Source organism: Mesocricetus auratus, unplaced genomic scaffold (assembly GCF_017639785.1).
Source record: "Mesocricetus auratus isolate SY011 unplaced genomic scaffold, BCM_Maur_2.0 Super-Scaffold_4256, whole genome shotgun sequence".
NCBI classification, from domain to species: Eukaryota; Metazoa; Chordata; class Mammalia; order Rodentia; family Cricetidae; genus Mesocricetus; species Mesocricetus auratus.
In genome coordinates, this window is record NW_024429182.1 from 115,006,077 (window position 1) to 115,027,668 (window position 21,592).

The following is a 21,592-nucleotide window of genomic DNA, read 5'->3' on the forward strand; positions in this document are numbered from 1 at the left end:
AGAATAATAGGTATAGAAGGAGAAGAAATCCACCTCAAAGGGGCAGAAGACATATTCAACAAAATCATAGAAGAAAACTTTCCCACCCTTAAGAAAGACATGCCAATGAAGGTACAAGAAGCCTACAGAACACCAAATAGAGTGGACCACAAAAAAAATCCCTTGCCACATAATAATCAAGACCCCAAGCATACAGAATAAAGAAAGAATATTAAGAGCAGCTAAGGAAAAAGGTCAAGTAACATATAAAGGCAGACCTATCAGAATTACACCTGACTTCTCCATGGAAACTCTGAAAGCCAGAAGGTCCTGGATAGATATTCTACCTACACTAAGAGACCATGGATGCCAGCCCAGACTACTATACCCGGCAAAGCTCTCAAACACTATAGACGGAGAAAACAAGATATTCCATGACAAAACTAGATTCAAGCAATACGTATCCACTAACCCAGCCCTACAGAAAATTTTGGAAGGAAAACTCCAACCCAAGGAAGCTAACTACAACCAGAAAAACATAGGCATTAGAGAATCCCTCTCTACCAACAGCCAAAAGAACAAAGGGGTGAAATTCCACACATAATTCCACCAACAACAACCACTGCAAATCGAAGAAGGATGAGCAATCAATGGTCATTAATATCCCTCAACATTAATGGCCTTAACTCACCCATAAAAAGACACAGGCTAGCAGAATGGATTCGAAGACAGAACCCTTCCTTCTGCTGCATACAAGGAACACACCTCACCCTCAAAGACAGACATTACCTAAGAGTTAAAGGTTGGGAAAAAATTTTTCAATCAAATGGACCCAAGAAACAAGCAGGGTTAGCAATCCTAATATCTAACAAACTAGACTTTAAAATAAAATCAATCAAAAGAGATGAAGGAAGTCATTACATACTCATCACAGGTGAAACCCACCAAGATGAAGTGTCTATCCTGAACATCTATGCCCCAAATACAAAGGCATCCACATTTGTAAAAGAAATATTATTAGAAATTAAATCTCATCTGAAAACCCACACAGTTATAGTGGGAGATTTCAACACACCACTCTCACCACTAGACAGGAATACCAGACAGAAACTCAACAAAGAAGCAAAGGGTCTAATAGAAGTAATGACCCAACTGGGATTAACAGATATCTATAGAATATTTCATCCACATAAAAAAGTATATACCTTCTTCTCAGCACCACATGGAACCTTCTCAAAAATCAACCACATACTTGGCAACATATCAAACCTCAGCAGCTACAAAAAAAATGGAATAACTCCATGTGTCCTATCAGACCACCATGCTTTAAAATTAGAATTCAACAACAACACAAATTGCAGAAAACCTACAAACTCATGGAAATTGAATAATGCTCAACTGCACCATCCCTGGGTCAAAGAGGAAATAAAAAAAGAAATTAAAGACTTCCTCGAATTCAATGAGAATGAAGACACAACATACCCAAACCTATGGGACACTTTGAAAGCAGTGCTACGGGGGAAGTTCATAGCACTAAGTGCCCACATGAAGAAACTGGAGAACAGTTATACTAGAGAATTAACAGCACAGCTGAAAGCTCTAGAACACAAAGAAGCAAACTCCCCCAGGAGGAGTAGACACCAGGAAATAGTGAAATTGAGGGTTGAAATCAATAAATTAGAAACTAAGAAAACAATACAAAGAATCAATGCAACTAAGAGTTGGTTCTTTGAGAAAATCAACAAGATAGACAAACCTTTGTCCAAACTTACCAAACAGCAGAGAGTGAACATGCAAATTAACAAAATCAGAAATGAAAAGGGGGACATAACAACAGACTCTGAGGAAATCCAGAGAATCATTAGGTCATACCTTGAAAACCTGTACTCCACAAAATTCAACAATTTAAAGGAACTGGACGACTTCCTGGATAGCTATCACTTGCCAAAACTAAATCAAGAACAGATAAGCAATTTAAATAGACCTATAACCCCTATGGAAATAGAAGCAGTCATCAAAAGTCTCCCAACCAAAAAAAGTCCAGGTCCAGATGGCCTCAGTGCAGAATTCTACCAGAAATTCAAAGAACAGCTTATACCAATTCTTCTCAAAGTATTCCACACAATAGAAGCAGAAGGGTCTTTGCCAAACTCTTTGAGGCTTCAATAACCTTGATCCCCAAGCCACACAAAGATACAACTAAGAAAGAGAACTTCAGACAAATATCCCTCATGAACATTGATGCAAAAATACTCAATAAAATACTGGCAAATCGGATCCAAGAACACATCAAAACAATCATTCACCATGATCAAGTAGGTTTCATCCCAGGGATGCAGGGATGGTTCAACATGCGAAAATCCATCAACGTAATCCACCATATAAATAAGCTGAAAAACAAAAAACACATGATCATCTCACTAGATGCCTTTGACAAAATCCAACACCCCTTCATGATAAAGGTCTTGGAGAGATCTGGGATAACAGGGACATACTTAAATATAATAAAAGCTATATACAGTAAACCAACAGCCAACATCAAACTAAATGGACAGAAACTCAACGCAATTCCTCTAAAATCAGGAACAAACACAAGGCTGTCCACTCTCTCCATACGTTTTCAACATGGTACTTGAAGTTCTAGCTATTGCCATACGACAACAAAGGGGGATCAAGGTGATACAAATTGGGAAGGAAGAGGTCAAACTTTCACTGTTTGCAGATGATATGATAGTTTACATCAATGACCCAAAAGAACTCTACCAGGGAACTCTTACAGCTGATTAACACCTTCAGCAAAGTGGCAGGCTACAAGATCAACTCAAGAAAATCAGTAGCCCTACTATATACAGATGATAAAAGGGCTGAAAAAGAAATCAGAGAAACATCACCCTTTACAATTGCCACAAACAACATAAAATACCTTGGGGTAACGCTAACCAAACAAGTGAAAGACCTGTAATCGCAAGAACTTTGAATCTTTAAAGAAAGAAATTAAAGAAGCCCTCAGAAAATGGAAAGATCTCCCATGCTCTTGGATAGGTAGGATCAATGTAGTAAAAATGGCAATCCTGCCAAAAGCAATCTACAGATTCAATGCAATCCCCATTAAAATCCCAGCACAATTCTTCACAGACCTTGAAAGAACAATAATCAATTTTGTATGGAAAAACAAAAGACCCAGGATAGCCAAAACACCCTGTTCAACAAGGCAACGTCCGGAGGCATCACCATCCCTGACCTCAAGCTCTATTACAGAGCTATAGTCCTGAAAACAGCTTGGTATTGGCACAAAAATAGACAGGTAGACCAATGGAATCGAATCGATAACCCGGGTATTAACCCACACAGGTACGAACATCTGATCTTTGACAAAGAAGCTAAAAATATACAATGGAATAAAGAAAGCATCTTCAACAAATGGTGCTGGCATAATTGGAGACTGGCATGTAGAAGAATGCGGATCGATCCATGTTTATCGCCATGCACAAAACTTAAGTCCAAATGGATCAAAGACCTCAACATAAATCCAGCCACACTGAACCTCTTAGAAGAGAAAGTGGGTGGTACCCTTGAACGAATTGGTACAGGAGACAGCTTCCTGAACATAACACCACTAGCACAGACAGTGAGATCAATAATTAATAAATGGGACCTCCTGAAACTGAGAAGCTTCTATAAGGCAAAGGACACAGTCAGTAAGACAAAAAGGCAGCCCACAGAATGGGAAAAAATATTCACTAATCCCACATCTGACAGAGGGTTGATCTCCAAAATTTACAAAGAACTCAAGAAGCAAGTCTCCAAAACATCAAAGGACCCAATTAAAAAGTGGGCTGCAGAACTAAATAGAGAGTTTTCAATAGAGGAGTCTAAAATGGCTGAGAGGCATTTGAGAAAGTGCTCAACATCCTTAGCCATCCGGGAAATGCAAATCAAAACAACTCTGAGATACCATCTCACTTCTGTCAGAATGGCTAAAATAAAAAACACCAATGACAATTTATGCTGGAGAGGATATGGTGAAAGGGGAACACTCCTCCATTGCTGGTGGGAGTGCCAACTGGTTCAGCCACTTTGGAAATCAGTGTGGAGATTCCTCAGAAAAATGGGAATAAACCTACCACAAGACCCAGCAACTCCACTCTTAGGCATATATCCAAAATATGCCCATTCATACAACAAAGATGTCTGTTCCACTATGTTCATAGCAGCATTATTTGTTATAGCCAGAACTTGGAAGCAACCTAGATGTCCCTCAACCGAAGAGTGGATACAGAAAATGTGGTACATTTACACAATGGAGTACTATTCAGCAGAAAAAAACAATGGAATCCTGAGATTCGCAGGCAAATGGATGACACTAGAAGAAACCATCCTGAGTGAGGTAACCCAGTCACAAAAAGAGAAACATGGCATGTACTCTCTCATATATGGATTTTAGACATAGATCTGGGTGGGGAGTGCCAGCCTACAATCCCATGACCAGAGATTCTGGGAAACAGAAACTTCATTTAGTGGCTGATCGAAGAAGAGGCAGACTCCCTCGGTTAAGTACTGAGCTGAACTCAAGAAAGCCAGTAACAGAGAAGGAGGACTGATGACCAAAGGGATTAAGACTGGGCTGGTTTAACCCCCAGAAACAGCTGACCTGACAAGGGTTAACTCTTGAATCCCAGGCATCAGCCTGGGAATCCAGCATGGGACTGACCAAGACCCCCTGAATCTGGGTGTCAGTGAGGAGGCCTAGGGAATCTATTGAGCCTTGGGCAGCAGATCAGTACCCATCCCGAGTATACACACGGACTTTAGACTCCCATACAACAATGTGAGGTGCACTCTCACCCTGAACTCTTGGGGAAGGGTCTAGGCCCTGCCCTATATGAAATGACAGACTATGGACACCCCCATGGAGGGCCTCACCCTCCCTGGGGAAATAAGGGGATAATGGGGGGGGGGGGCTGGGGAGAGGGCACGGGAGGAGGGGGAGGGAAAGGGAGAGGAACCTGGAACTGACTTGTGAAGCAACCTCGTTTCTTATCTAAATTTAAATTGAAAAATAAATAAATAAATAAATTAAACATCACAAAAAAAAGAAATGTTGTGTGAGCTCAACATCCTTTTGTTCCTACTGTTAACTCCTGGACCAACAATGCTTTTAACTCAGTGTTCTGCATCACCCACCAGCATCCTATGATTGTGGGGTTTTAGGTTCCAGAAGGCTAAAATGGTCTCACACACCACTGTTTTGACTTTAGTGTCTACATACACTGCTGAGAAGGCAGACCATTTCCCGCTGGTCTATGTATAGTTTCAATATGCATTCTTCTATAATATTCCAGGTAACCATTACTAATGGATTGGAACTGGCACAGCGGATAAAATGTATTTGCCTTCCGTAGCCCAAAGCTGGGTTATTTTTATGGTAGACTCTTAGCACACTTATGTGAGTAAAACAACCTCCACTTTTCAGAAGTTTCAGTGTCATCGATAAGTGACCTTTGATGGCCTGAACAAGATTTTAAGTGTCATCGAAGAATTCTCTCTCCCATTCCTGGAGTCATTTTGAAAGCTACAAATGCCCTTTTCATGCTTTAGGGACTTGTTCAAAGAAGGAAACATTAGACATACAAGCTCTTACATGGCATTCACCTCACATACTTTTTATTTTTAAAATAATCTTTTTTTAATTTTACAATCCCAGTTCGCCCTCCATCCCCTTCTCCCACTCCCCCCTCCTTCCCCATGCATCTTAGCTGGGGTCATCCTTGTGGATTCCTGGGAATTTCCCTAGTGCCAGGTTTCTTCCTAACCCCATAATGACTCCCTCTATCAAGATGTCTCTTTCCTTGCTCTCCCTCTCCGTCCTTCCCCCATCTCCACTATTCCCTCATGTTCTCTTCCCCCTCCCCTTCTCTCCCCTTCCACCATCCCCCTTCCACACTCCCAATTTACTCAGGAGATCTTGTTTATTTCCCCTTCCCAGGGGGATCCATGCATGTGTCTCTTAGGATCCTCCTTGTTTCTTAGCTTCTCTGGGGTCATGGACTATAGGCTGGCTGTCCTTTGCTTTATGTCTAATATCCACTTATGAGTGAGTAATACTGTGTTTGTCTCTCTGGGTCTGGGTTACCTCACGCAGGATGTCATTTTTCTAGTTCCATCCATTTGTCTGAAATTTTTCAAGATGTCACTTTTTACCACCAAGTAATACTCCATTGTGTATATATACCACATTTTCTTTATCATTCTTTGGTTGAGGGGCATCTAGGTTGTTTCCAGGTTCTTGCCATTACAAATAATGCTTCTATAAACATAGTCGGGCAAAGATTTTTGTAGTATGAATGTGCATCCTTGGGGTATATGCCGAAGTGTGGTATTGCTGGGTCTTGAGATAGATTGATTCCCAATTTTCTCAGAAACCACCATACTGATTTTCAAAGTGACTGTACAAGTTTTCACTCCCACCAGCAATAGAGTAGTGTTCCCCTTACTCCATATCCTCTCCAGCAGTTGTCAGATTTTCACAGTATATGCACTCTGAGTGCTGGGTTACTTGTTGGAAATCACCCAGAACATTCAGAATAAATGCTGGGAATATAGGTATGAACCTCCCACACTGCATTCACCAGGAGTGCTGGGTTAGTGGTATTAGTGATCCACCATGCATAAACAATTAGTGTTTAAGTCTCACACAATATATTCACCATGAAGGCTTGGATATAGGCACGAACCTCCCACAGTACATGCACCATGAGTGCTGAATTACCACCCATGATCCACCACAGTACATGAATCATGAGTGCTGTGTTATAAGCACAAGCCTACCCTGGCAAGTGCATCATGGATGCTGAGTGGTGGGTTTGAGATATGTACAGTGTATTCACAATGAGAGTTGGCATGAGTTTCCTAAAGTAAATGCACATTGGGTCAAGGAAGAAATAAGAAAATAAAGACTTCCTGAAATTATACCCAACTTCTCAATGGAAACTCTAGTCCCCAGGGATAAGGTTTCCATTTCAGTTCCCTCTGGATTTCTCCAACCCCTCTGACTGAAACGTGTGGTGTCTTCAGCAACAGGGTCTTAACTTTCAAGTTATAGAAGATAATCAATTGTACTGTCCTACATTGTTTTGTGAGTCTCTTGGGTCACTCTGCCAAACAACTTTGAAAGGTTTTCCAATTTATTAGCACGGCGCCTTCCTCTCCAGCTCCTTCTGCGTCTGGCTAGTGTCTCCTCTCTCACCTCACATTTTTAAAGCCATGATTCCAAAACTCAATAGACGATTTTATTTTGAAGTAAACTTTACTCGAGGATAATAGTTATACTGTAGAGGAGCTTTATGAATTAGTATAAAATGAGCATAGTTGTGCAGCCAATCCGCCATGAGAAATAAGTATCACGTAGCACCCCAGATTCTGAACTTGGTGTTAGAGAAATGGCATGGGGATTTACTCTTTCACATGCCTGGCTTCTTTGCTTGATATTCTAATATGATCCATGCTACTTCCTGTAGTGGCCGTTTGCTCCTCATTTCCATATGCTGTTATATGATTATCTCACAGTGTTTTTCCACTCCCGTGCTCAGAGACAGCTGGCTTATTCCCATGTCTTGACTACTATGAATAATGCTTCTAATAAACCTGTTGTGTTCGTCTTCTGTTCACATTTATAAACATAAAGAGTAAACTACTTTCGTTGTGATGGATAGCTCCAACCTCAGCAAAAATTGGCTGAATGGCTTCAAATTTGTTATGGGGGGAGTCCTTTCCTAATCTCAGGTCTTTGTGACACTTTTACTCATCTGTGGTTAACTGGGGTTGAGAAATTAAATGACGAATTTTCAGAAATAAATCATGAGTTGGAACTTTTATCACAGCATAGTGTTATAATTATTCTGCTCTCGTTTGGTCTTTTTAATTTCTCACTATGCCTAATTTATAAATTAAACTTTGCCATAGTATGAATATGTGGGGGAAAATAAGACTTTCTGCTGCTATCCGAAGTGTGAGATGGCACCTTTAAATATAACCCTAAGGATAAAGGGTGACTGAAGTAGAGGACGGTTTCCATTGTCCCACGTCCTTACACACACTTGGTATTTTTCCATGTGTTTAACATCTTTCACAAAGAATTTGCTCAAATTCTCCACCCATCTTTGTTTTGGTACTTTTCTTACTAATCTGTATTTCTTCATACAGTCTGGATATAATACTTTTACTACTTCTGTCTTGAAGATATTTTCTTACACTCTGTGATTTTCCTTTTCATTTACCATCTATATCAATGAAACTTATTATACTGTATCAGTCCTTTCCTTTATGGTTAGAGAGTTTTATACTGATGGAGGTATATTCTGTTTTAGGGATTTTATCTTCCTTGAAATCATTAACTTGTTTTTCCAGTTTTTGCACATGCAAACACATAATATTTTTCATATATTATATGAGATAAAATTTAAGATTTGATGTCAGAGAGGTTACACACATTATGTTTCACCGACGTGGCTGCCTAAACAAAATCTGAATAAGGACATCACCAACAGACATTCGGGCACAGAAGGGGAAGAGCTTAGAAGCCTCATCAAAGAACTACAGGCAACTAAAAAATGCTGAAAGCAGGAGAAATAGTCTCCCTTTGGGAAGAGAACATGAATTCATCCTCCAATACCAAATGACCAGCCTTGAAAACATACAAACAAGAACCACTATATAGACCGAGCAGGTTGTATTTATATATTTAGGAATATATGTATAAATATATACATTTATACATGCAAACAGCAATTGTAAAAGGTTATGAATTTAAGAAAGCAAAAGGGGTGCACGGGAGGGACTGGAAAGATGGAAGGAAAGTAGGAAAATGATGTGATTATGTTATAATCTCAAAAAGCTTTTTAAAAAAATATATAAAGAAAAAAATTCAAGATTTGAGAGAGGAAGTATCAGCATCTCAACTGGTCCTTAATCATTTATTTAAAACACAGTACTCTTTCCAAAGTGCCATCTTTATCTGAACCATTTGTATGTGTCACAGTGGTCGGTCTGCTTATTTATTTATTTAGCTTTGAGACAAGACCTTTATACATAGGCCTGACTAGCCTGTTGCTCTGGTTTCCCTTCTTTGTTATTGTGTTGATAAGACATTCTAACCAAAAGCAACTCAAGGAAGGAAAAGTTTAAGCTTACAGGTTGCAGTTCATCATCAAGGGAAGCCAGAGTAGGAACTCAAGTTGGAACTTGAAGCAGAAATCACGGAGGAATTCTGCTGGTTGACTTACTCACAGGACCATCTTCCTAGGTTTCTTATACAGTCCAGGACCGGCTGCCCAGGGAATGATGCTGCCCACGGTGTACTGGGCTCTCTGACATCAGCTAATAAAATAATCCACCACAGACATGCTAACAGGTCAGTGTTATCTGGGCACCTCAGCCGAGACTCCCTTCTCAGAGGACTCCAGGCTATGTTAAGTTGACAGTTAAAGCACACTAGGACATCTAGTTTTGACTATGGAGCTCAGGCTGGCCTGAAACTAGTAGTAACTCTTCTATCTCAGCCTCCTGATTGTTATATACACAGGCTCAAAAATTCATACATGTGTGGGTTAGTATCTAATCTTGCAATTTTCTCTCATTGTTGGGTTAATCTATTTTTACGCTAAAACTTACTGTCTTGATCACTGTCTATTGAACTAACATTAAAAAATATTAATATCTAGTAACACCAATCCTCCAAATTTGTTCTTTAATATTTTCAAGCTTCTTTTTGGCACTCCACATTTTATATAAGTTTTAGAAGCAAAGATCTGCATACCCCCAAAAGTCACTGGGACTTTAAGTGGCTTAATTAGAACCCTTACATCAGTTTAAGGTGGAATAACACATTTATAATACTGACTTTCAGGGCTGGAAAGATGGCTCAGCAGTTAAGAGTACTGGTTGCTCTTCCAAAGGACCTGGGTTTAATTCCAAGCACCCCCATGGGAGTTCCCAACTATTTGAAACTCCAGTTCCAGGAAATCTGAAACCTATGGAAAAACACCAATGCACATAAAAATATTGATTTCCAGACTATGTACATGAAATTCCTCTTATATGCTGATATTATCTTTAATTTCTGTATATAATGCTATGTAGCTTCCTATTTAGGGTTCTTACACTCTTTCATTAATTTGTTCATAAGTAATTGATTTGGATTACTATTACAAATGATAACAAAATTAAATTTTTGTTTTATAATTGTTGCTGTTACAAGTACATTTATTTTTCCTTAAAATAAAAATTATGTTTATGTGTATGAGTGTTTACTTGCATGTATTTCTGTGCACCGTGTAGATGCAGTGCCCACAGAGGCCAAAAAAGAACACGAGATCCCAAGGTGGGTGCTGGGAACTGAACCCGGGTCCTCTAGAAGAGCACCCAGTGCCCTTAACCTCTGAGCTATCTCTCCAGCCTCTACAATTAATTTTTTGGAGTAACATTTTCAGAAATAAAGTTGCTGAATTTACTTCTTAATTCTTTTTTCTCTTCTTCCTTCCTTCCTCCCTCCCTTCCTTCCGTTCATTTGGTTTTTTGTTTGTTTGCTTGTTTGTCTGTTTGTTTTTTGAGACAGTGTTTCTCTGTGTAGTCCTGGCTGTCATTGAACTTTCTCTATAGACCAGGTTGGCCTGGAATTTGGAGATCTGCCTGATTCTGTCTCCTGAGTGCTGGGATTAAAGTCATGTACCACCACTGTCCACTTTCACTTCTTAATTGCAATAGCTATTGACTTTTAAAATTTATTACATACACAATTACATTATCAGTAAAAAAAAGCAGATTTATTGTTTTCCAACTCTATTTTTTTCTTACCATATTATGTAGGACAAGAACTCTTAAACACAAGTCTCAAATACAAGAAGTAGTATCACAGGGCCTTTTTTGTTCAAAAATCTAGAGGAGGTTTTCAATATTTTACCAGTGAGTGTGATATATCCTGCAGGTATTTTATAGATATTATATATCAGAGTGAGAAAAATCCCATTTCTAGCTTGAATTAGAACTTAAGTATTGAAGTTAAACACGGTCCCTGAATCCCTTTAAAGAGTCAAGATTTTCTTCTCCTAAGATCTATTAATGTGATGGCTTGCTTTCTAGATTATATGCTAATTTGCTGTGATGGTTTATCTTTTTATATATAACAGAATTTAGTTCAATATTTGGCTTTTTTTCACTTATATGATGAGAGACTTTCTTGTGTTATACTTGTCAAATGTTGATATTAATATCATACTGTTTTATTAAACAGTTTGGCAAATTTACCCTCTTTGTAGGCTGTGGTTTTGTATGGTATTGACATTGTTTAAGTCTAAAAATATTTAGTATTATTTGCTAGTGCAGATATTTAAGCCTGGAATTTTCTTTGACAGATTTTACATTACAGATGAATTTTTTTCTCTGGGAGACTACTCTCACTTCTCTTTCTTCTTGTGTCAGCACTGGAAGATTTATTTCCCAAACATTGTCCATTTCAACTAATATTTCAAATGTATGGGTACCAAGTTTTCCTCAGTGCCCTTTATGTTGAATATCCACAAGATTTGAAATTATGTACCATTTTTTATCTCTCGTATCTGTTATGCTTATAATTTATCTTGATCAAAATCTATATTGGCATATGCATTGTGTTGTCTCTGGCTTTATTGACTCTCTGTATGATACATTTTTATCATATATTTAATTATTTTTAGTCATATTTTTCCCTGACTTTTTGAATACATCATTGCTTTTTAGTCTTTCTATGATAATGAATTTAAAATTCTCTAAGTAGCTTTAACTTGAGCTTACAAGTATAGATGCATTGTGTTTCCACTATTACTTATTCAAATATATTTTAATTTCCATTGTTATTTCTTCCTTGAATCATGGATTATTTAAAATTGGAAATAAAAATATTGTCTAATTTCTAAGTTCCTAGGAAATCCCTAATATTTTTGTTATTGATTCATGGCTCTGTGATTAGAGGTTATAATAAGTATAATTTTAGAAAGCTAAAATCATAAGATATTGGAAATTATGTTATTACCCAGCATATGGTGTAGGGAGAGATCTAGGTACTCGTGCCACTGACCATGCCCATTTTGGGCATGGCTACAGGTGTGTACAGGTGTGGATAAAAGAATGAGGAGAGAGGAACTCTTTCTTTCTGGGGTTCTGGTCAGGTCTTGGAAAGCTACTGAGAGTAGCCTGGGCTGCCAGTTTCTTTTGTAAGTACTTTCCCATAATAAATAGTCACCTATATCCTCATCAAGTGTACAATTTATAATTCATTATCAAGATGGCCAATTTGGTAAATGTTCCATATGCATATGAAATTGTACACTTAATAGATATATGGCATTGTGTCCCAAATATATTAATTTATTACTTGCATTTTTGTGTGTGTTCAGGTATGGTGTGTGAGTTTAGGTAAACACATGCCACTCATGGATGTCAGAGGACAACCTCAGGCTAGGCCTTTACTTTCTACTTTGTCAAGGTCTCTCAGAGTTCATCTATATGTTTGCCACACTAAGTAGCTGACCTTCAAGTTTCCAAGGATTCTTCTGTCTCCACCTCCCATTTAACCATAGCAACGCTGGGATTGCAGATGCTTGCTACTGCATCGGGTTTTGAATTCTGAAGATCTGAACTTATTTATTCTTGTACAAGTGCTTTACTACATGGTAATAGCATCCTCAATCCAAATTGTGAAGATCAATGGTCTTACTAATGATTTTGCAGTGTTAGGGACTGAACCCAGGGCTTCTACATGCTAGGAAAGTGCTCTGCTATTGAACTATAACCCAGCTCTCTCACAGATTTTATAAAATCTACAAATGCTATCAGTTTCTAAGAATATTCTATGAAAATCTCCAACTGTGGTTGGAAATTTGTCTGGTTTTCTTTACATATTTTGAGATATGTTATTAGTCTATACAAATCAAGAATTTCATTTATTGGTCCCTTTGTTTTTGTATAATTTCCCTTTGTGGCAGTATTTCTGTAATATGCATATCAATATTGGGGATAGGACAATTTGTTGTTGGATGGGAGGTTCTGTACCATGCCCTGTGGAATGTTTGGTAAAACCTTTTTCCTCAAAAAAACTACATGGTAATAGCATCCTCAATCCAAATTGTGAAGACCAAAAATATCTGTAGGCATTGTCAAATCTCCATTATGTGGTGGACACGTGGGGGTAATCACTCCTGGTTATGCACTACCAATTTATAAGAATATTTTGTGTGCCTTACAGTCTATTTTGTTTGATACAAATAAAACCACTATTTAAATTAAAAACAATCTCATTTTACATACCAATGCCAGTTCCCTCTCCCTCCCATTCTCCCATGCCCCCCACTAATGCTCCCATCCCACCCCCATCCACTCCTCAGGGAGGGTGAGTCCTCCCATGGGGGATCATCAAAGTCTGCCACATCATTTGGGGCAGGACCTAGACCCTCCCCCATGTATCTAGGCCGAGAGAGTATTCCTCCATAGGAAATAGGCTCCCAAAGCCCATTCCTGCACACACTATGGATAAATACTGGTTCCGCTGCCAGAAGCCCCATAGACTGCTCAGGTTCCTCAACTGACTCCAATGTTCAGGGGGCCTGGTTCAGTCTTATGCTAGTTCCACAGCTGTCAGACTGAGCTCCCACTTGCTCAGGTCAGCTGCTTCTGTGTGTTCCCCCAAAATAGTCTTGACCAAAAAAAAAAAAAAAAAAAAAAAAAAGAGAAGAGGAAGAGACATTTGTTAGCAGTATAAAGTCCTTTTAATTCAGTTTGACAATCTTTTTGTTTTTTTTTTTTTATATACAGGGTTTCTCTGTATTGTTTTGGAGGCTGTCGGTCCAGCCCAGCCTCGAACTCACAGAGATCCGCCTGCCTCTGCCTCCCGAGTGCTGGGATTAAAGGTGTGCACCACCACTACCAGGCCTGTTAGACAATCTTTTAACTGGAAAATTTGTTACTTTATCTTAGGTGTGATCATTGATATATATGAATTTATGGGTTCTGTGTAATTATTTATTTTTATCATATATTCCCATTTGGGAATATGAGTTATTTTTATTAGTTTGGGCATTTATTATTACTTTAGTAATTATCTTAAAACTCATGTGTGTTTTTCCTAAAATGTAGTATCTTAGTACCTTTGTTAATTCTTCATGTCCTAAGATTGTAGACTTCTTTACTTCATTTATCACAATACCTTTAAGATTCATTTTTTTAATGTGTGTGTGTGTGTGTATGTGTGTGTGTGTGTGTGTGTGTGTGTGTGTGTGTGTTCACCTCAGTGCAGGAATCCATGAAGACCAAAGACATCAGATTCTCTGGAGGTGGTGTTATAGGCTTCTGTCCTATGCAAAAGCACTTCATGCTCCTAACCACTGAGAAATCCCTCCAACCTCCAGTTTAAATTTTTAATTACTGCATTAATCAGTAATCATGTGACATTTTAAATTTTTGTTCCTCCTGCTTTTTTTGTTTTACTATTATTTATTTATTTAAATTAGAAACAAGTTTGCTTCACATAGCAATCCCAGATCCCTCTCCCTCCACTCTTACCCTGCTCCCCACCAGTCCCCCCATCCCCCCACCCAAGGCCCTCCCTGGCTGATCTCCAAAGTCTGTCATATCATCCCAGACAGGACCTAGGCCCTGCCCCATGTGTCCAGGCTGAGATAGCATCCCTCCATGTGGAATGGGCTCCCAAAGTCCATTCGTATGCCAGTGATAAACACTGATCTACTACCTGAGGCCCCATAGATTGCTGAGGCCTCCTCACTGACATCCAAATTTAGGGGGTCTGGATCAGTCCCATGCTGGCCACTCAGTCATCAGTCTGGGGTCCATGAGCTCCCCCTTGTTCAGGTCAGCTGTTTCTGTGATTTTCACCAGCCAGATCTTGACCCCTTTGCTCATCACTCCTCCCTCCCTCTCTGCAACGGGATTCCAGGTGTTCAGTTCAGTGTTTAGCTGTGGGTGTCTGCCTCTGCTTTTATCAGCCACTGGCTGAAGGCTCTAGAATGGCATATAAAGTAGTCATCAATCTCATTATTGGAGGAGGGCATTTAAGGTAGTCTCTCCACTATTGCTTAGATTGCCAGTTAGTGTCATCCTTATAGATCTCTGGAAATCTCACTAGTGCCAGATCTCTCCTCAAACCTATAATGACTCCCTCTATTATGGTATCTCTCATCCTGCTCTCCTCTATTCTTCCCCCAACTCAAGGTTGAGTCCTCCTCTCCCCTTCTCTTCTCCCTGTCTTTCTCCCCATTTCCTTTCCCCTGCCCCCAAGCTCCCAATCCGCTCAGGGAATTTTGTCCCATTCCCCTTCTCCAGGGTACCACACATATCTCTTTTAGGATCCTGCTTCCCAGACTCTCTGGCGGTGGGATTGTAGGCTGGCATTCCTCTGCTCCATGTCTAAAATCCATATATGATTTCTTCTAGTGCCATCCATTTGCCTGCAAATTTCAAGATTCCATTGTTTTGTTTTGTTTTTTTTTCTGCCAAGTAGTACTCCACTGTGTAAATGTTCCACATTTTCTCCATCCACTCTTCAGTTGAGGGGCATCTAGGTTACTTCCAGGTTCTGGCTATATAATGCTGCTATGGACATAGTGGAACAGATGTATGAATGTGCATCCTTTGGGTATATTCCTAAGAGTGGAATTGCTGGATCTTATGGTAGACTGATTCCCATTTTCCTGAGGAATCTCCATACTTATTTCCAAAGTGGCTGTACAAGTTGGCACTCCCACCAGCAGTGGAGGAGTATTCCCCTTTCTCCACATCTTCTCCAGCATGAACTGTCATTGGTGTTTTTAATTTTAGCCATTCTGACAGGAGTAAGATGGCATCTCAGAGTTGTTTTGATTTGCATTTCCCTGATGGCTAAGGATGTTGAGCACTTTGTTAAGTGTCTATCAGCCATTTTAGACTCCTCTATTAAGAATTCTCTATATAATTCTGTACCCCACTTTTTAATTGGGTCCTTTGGTGTTTTGGAGACTTGCTTCTTGAGTTCTTTGTAAATTTTGGAAATCAGCCCTCTGAAAGATGTGGGGTTAGTGAATATCTTTTCCCATTCTGTGGGCTGCCTTTTGTCTTGTTGACTGTGTGTCCTTTGCCTTGCAGAAGCTTCTCAGTTTCAGGAGGTCCTATTTATTAATTGTCGATCTCAGTGTCTGTGCTACCAGTGTTATGTTCGGGAAGCATTCTCCTGTACAATTCGTTCAAGGGTATCTCCCACTTTCTCTTCTAAGAGGTTCAGTGTGGCTTGATTTGTGTAGAGGTCTTTGATCCATTTTGACTTAAGTTTTGTGCATGGCGATAGACATGGATCTATTTGCAGTCTTCTACATGTGAGCCTCCAGTTATGCCAGCACCATTTGTTGAAGACGCTACCTTTCTTCCATTGTATAATTTTAGCTTCTTTGTCAAAAATCAAGTGTTTGTAGGTGTGTGGGTTAATATCAGGGTTTTCAATTTGATTCTATTGGTCTACCTGTCTATCTTTGTGCCAATACCAAGATGTTTTTGGGACTATAGCTCTATAATAGAGCTTGAAGTCAGGGGTGGTGATGCCTCCGGAAGTTCCTTTATTGTACAGGGTCATTTTGGCTATCCTACGTCTTTTGTTTTTCCATATAAAGTTGATTATTGTTCTTTCAAGGTCTGTGAAGAATTGAGATGGTATTTTGATGGGGATTGCACTGAATCTGTAGGTTGCTTTTGGCAAGATTTCCATTTTTTGCTATGTTGATCCTATCAAAGAGCATGGGGGATCTTTCCATTTCCTGGTATCTTCTTTAATTTCTTTCTTTAAAGACTCAAAGTTCTTGCTATACAGGTCTTTCACTTGTTTGGTTAGCATTATCCCAAGATATTTTATGTTGTTTGTTGCTATTGTAAAGGATGATGTTTCTCTGATTTCTTTCTCAGCCCATTTATCATTTGTATGTAGTAGGGCTACTGATTTTTTTTAGTTAACCTTGTATCCTGCCACTTTGCTGAAGGTGTTTATCAGTAAGAGTTCCCATGTAAAGTTTTTCGGGTTACTTATGTAAACTATCATATCATCCGCAAATAATGAAAGTTAGGCTTCTTTTCCAATTTGTATTCCCCTTGATCGCCTATTGTTGTCTTATTGCTCTAGCTAGAACTTCAAGTACAATATTGAAGAGATATGGAGAGAGCTGACAGCCTTGTCTTGTTCCTGATTTTAGAGGAATTGTGTTGAGTTTCTCTATATTTAGTTTGTTGACTGTTGGTTTACTGTATATTGCTTTTATTATGTTCAGATATGTTCCTATTATCCCTGATCTCTCCGGGACCTTTATCATGAAGGTGTGTTGGATTTTGTCACAGGCTTTTTCAGCATCTAGTGAGATGATCACGTGGTTTTTCTTTTGCAGTTTGTTTATATGGTGGATTACACTGATAGATTTTCAATAGTTGAACCATCCCTGCATCCCTGGGAGGAAGCCTACTTGATCATGGTGGATGATTTTTCTGATGTGCTCTTGGATTCGATTTGCCAGTATTTTATGGAGTATTTTTGTGTCAATGTTCATGAGCGATATTGGTCTGCAGTCCTCTTTCTTAGTTGTGTCTTTGTGTGGCTTGGGTACCAAGGTAATTGTAGCCTCATAAAAACAGTTTGGCAATGAACCTTCTGTTTCTATTGTGTGGAATACTTTGAGCAGTATTGATATTAGATCGCCTGTCAATTTCTGGTAGAATTATGCACTGAAGCCATCTGTGCCTGGGCTTTATTTGGTTGGGAGACTTTTTATGACTGCGTCTATTTCATTAGGGGTTATAGGTCTGTTTAAATTGCTTATCTTTTCTTGATTTAATTTTGGTAAGTGATTACCTATCCGGAAAATTGTCCATTTCCTTTAAATTTTCTAATTTTGTGAAGTACAGGTTTTCAAAGTCTGACCACAAGATTCTCTGGATTTCCTCGGTGGTGTCTGCTGTTATGTCCCCCTTTTCATTACTGATTTTGTTAATTTGCAAGTTCTCTCTCTGCCTTTTGATTAGTTTGGATAAAGGTTTGTCTATCTTGTTGATTTTCTGGAAGAACCAACTCTTTGCTACATTGATTCTTTGATTGTTCTCTTTGTTTCGACTTTGTTGATTTCAGCCCTCAGTTTGATTATTTCCTGGCATCTACTTTTCCCGGATAAGTTTGCTTCTTTTTGTTCTAGAGCTTTCAGTTCTGCTGTTAATTCTCTAGTGTGACTATTCTCCAGTTTCTTCACATGAGCATTTAGTGCTATGAACTTTCCTCTTAGTACTGCTTTCAAAGTGTCCCATAAGTTTGGGTATGTTGTGTCTTCATTTTCATTGAATTCTAGGAAGTCTTTAATTTCTTTTTTTTTATTTCTTCCTTGACCCAGAGATGGTGCAATTGTGCATTGTTCAATTTCCATGAGTTTGTAGGGTTTCTGCGATCTGTGTTGTTTGAAATTGAGGTGTGTTTCTTGTATGCAAAAGAAGGATGAATTCTGTCTTCGTATTCATCCTGTTAGCCTGTGTCTTTTTATAGGCAAATTGAGACCACTAATATTGAGGGAAATTAATGACTATTGAGTTTGTCTTTGATTTAGTGGTGGTGGTGTTATTTACCCCGCTTTTTTTTTTTTTTGGCTTTTGGCTTTTGGCTTTTGGTAAAGTGTGGCACCTGCACCATGAGCGAGTCTAATATATCAGACTAAAACCTGGGGATTGAACTGAAAGACAAGACATCTGTCTGGTTGTTTGTGCTAAGAGGTCTCTTCTTTATTGTAGACAGGGAGCAGCCTTATATACAGGCTTACAGCACAGTGGAAAAACCACAGGTGGAAGAGAGCATGTTTTCCTCATGCTAGATGTTGATGTCAATGGCACAAGACCAAGGCAGTAAGCCAGGACTAGAAAACAGGATGCACTTGGACTGGAAAACAGGATGGACTTGTTGGCTGACTAGCAACTCACAGACACCCGGTAGGGGCTGAGGCCCAACAGTAAAGGGAAATTGTCTATTGCCTATGTTTTTGTGAGTGGTTAACTTCTTAGGTTGGCGTTTTCCTTCCAGTACTTTCTGTAGGGCTGGATTAGTGGATATCTATTGTTTAAATCTGGTTTTGTCATGGAGTATCTTGCTTTCTCCATCTATAGTGATTGAAAGCTTTGCTGGATATAGTAATCTGGACTGGCATCGGTGGTCTCTTAGTGTTTGTAGAATATCTATCCAGGACCTTCTGGCTTTCAGAGTTTCCATGGAGAAGTCAGGTGTGATTCTGATAGGTTTACCTTTATATGTTACTTGACCTTTTTCCTTTGTAGCTCTTAATATTCTTTATTTTGTATGTTTGGTGTTTTAATTATTATGTGCCAAGGGAACGTTTTTTGTGGTCCACTCTATGTGGTGTTCTGTAGGCTTCTTGTATTTTCATTGGCATGTCTTTCTTTAGGTTGGTAAAGTTTTCTATGATTTTGTTGAATATGTTTTCTGCACCTTTGAGTTGGGTTTCTTCACCTTCTTCTATACCTATTATTCTTAGGTTTGACTTTTTCATGGTGTCCCATATTTCTTGGATATTTTGTTTTAGGGATTTATTGGACTTAAGATTTTCTTTGGTCGATGAAACTATTTCTCCTAGTGTATCTTCAATGCTTGAGATTCTCTCTTCCAACTCTTGTGTTCTGTTGATTATGCTTGCATATGTAGTTCCTGATCATTTACCCACCTTTTCTAATTCCAGCATTCCTTAAGACTGTGTTTTTTTTTTATTGTCTCTATTTCAGCTTTCAAACCTTGCACTGTTTGAATTGTTTCTTGCAATTTTTGGTTTGTCTTTCCTTCCATTTCTTTAAAGGTTTTTCTCATTTCCTCTTTTAGGGTCTCTATCATCTTCATGAAGTTGTTTTTAAGGATGTTCTCTTCTGTTTCATCTATGTTGGGATGTTCAGGTCTTGCTGGTGTAGTCCCTAGACTCTGGTGGCATCATATTTGTTTTTCTATTGTTAAATGTGTTCTTATATTGTTGTCTTCCCATCCCTTCTTCCCATGGGTACAGGTGGGGTCTCTTCCTCTCCTGATGGGTACGGGTCCAAGGTTCTCTTCCGGTGGGTACAAGCAGGTCCAATACTCTGACGGGTCTCACAGTGGGTGCAGGCGAGTCTGAGGTACTCCCTCTCCTGGTGGGTGGGAGCTGAATTAGCTCAGTGCAGTCAGCAGACTCATGGTTGCTTGGTGAGCCCCAGGGCGAGTCGACATGCCTGCAGTCTGAAGGCCAGGAGATCCCAGAGTGGGCAAGTGGAGGTCTGTCCTGAGCGGGAGCCAGAGCTTACCTCTGTCCTGTGTGGGGGTGGGAGTGGCCCAGCAATCTCAGCAGGCTCCTGGTTAGTCAGCTGGGGGACAGTTCCTCCTGCTTATTCAGAATGACTGCAAAGACAGTCAAGGACAACTGGAGAAACTGGTTTCTTCTTTTTTGGCCAGAGACTCAGCAAGAAAGCACCTCTCTCCCGATATTTTAAAATTCTTATCCTTCGCTTTTATTTTATGTGTCTCAGTGTTTTACTGCATGCATATCTGTACAGCATGTGTGTATAGTGACTTCAAGGGCCAGAAAAGGGTGTTGGATCTCCTGGGACTGGAGTTACTGGTTGTGAATTGCCTTGTGGGTGCTGGGAACGGAACCTGGTCCCTCTGTAAGAGTGGCAGTTACTCTTAATCCCTGACTCATCTCTCTAGCCCTCCCTACTTCATGTGATATTTTTGATTCAATGTGTACATTTTAGATTTCTGATGAATTCTCCTCTGTGTGTATTCTCCTGTGTGTGGGTGCACATAGAGATGTATGTGCACCTGTGAAGGCCCAATGTTCATGTTTAGAGTATTCCTGATTGCTCTGCAACATTCCTTAAGGCAGGGTCTCTCAACTGAACTTAGATGTCACCTTGATGACATGGTCACTGTATGAGCCAACTTGCTCAGGGGATCTGTCTCCATCTTGCAAGATCCCTTACCAGCACAGAACTACAGACAAGCCACCAAATTCACCAAGCATTTAGTAGGTCCAGGGATCCAAACTCTGGTGCACCGGCTTGTGCAGCAGCGCTTTATTCCCTCAGCCATCTCCCAGGTCCTTCTTAGGAATTCTTCAAAAATATTTTTAAAGTTAATTTTATTTATGTGTCGGCTTGTATGTATTCGCATGCTTTCCTCATACCCAGAGGCCAGAAGAGGGAACCTGACACTGGAGTTGCAGATGGTTGTGAGCTGCTATGTGGGTGCTAGGAATCCAACCCAGGTTCTCTGCAAAAGCAGCCAGGGCTCTTAACAACTGAGTCATTTCATAGGCCCTGTCTTATGAATTCCTAATTTGCCATACCTAACTCAAATATTGTCTAATTAAGACACTACATTTTTATTTTTGATTTAACGCGATATTTGTTCTCTCAATTGTTCATTTCTCTTGTGTCTTCCTGTTTCAGAAGTTTAGCATCGTTTTGGTTTTGCCTGACCCTCTCTCATTAGTGTTTCATTTAGTGTAAATTTGATGTTGATGAGTTCTCTGGATTTCTAGTCCTA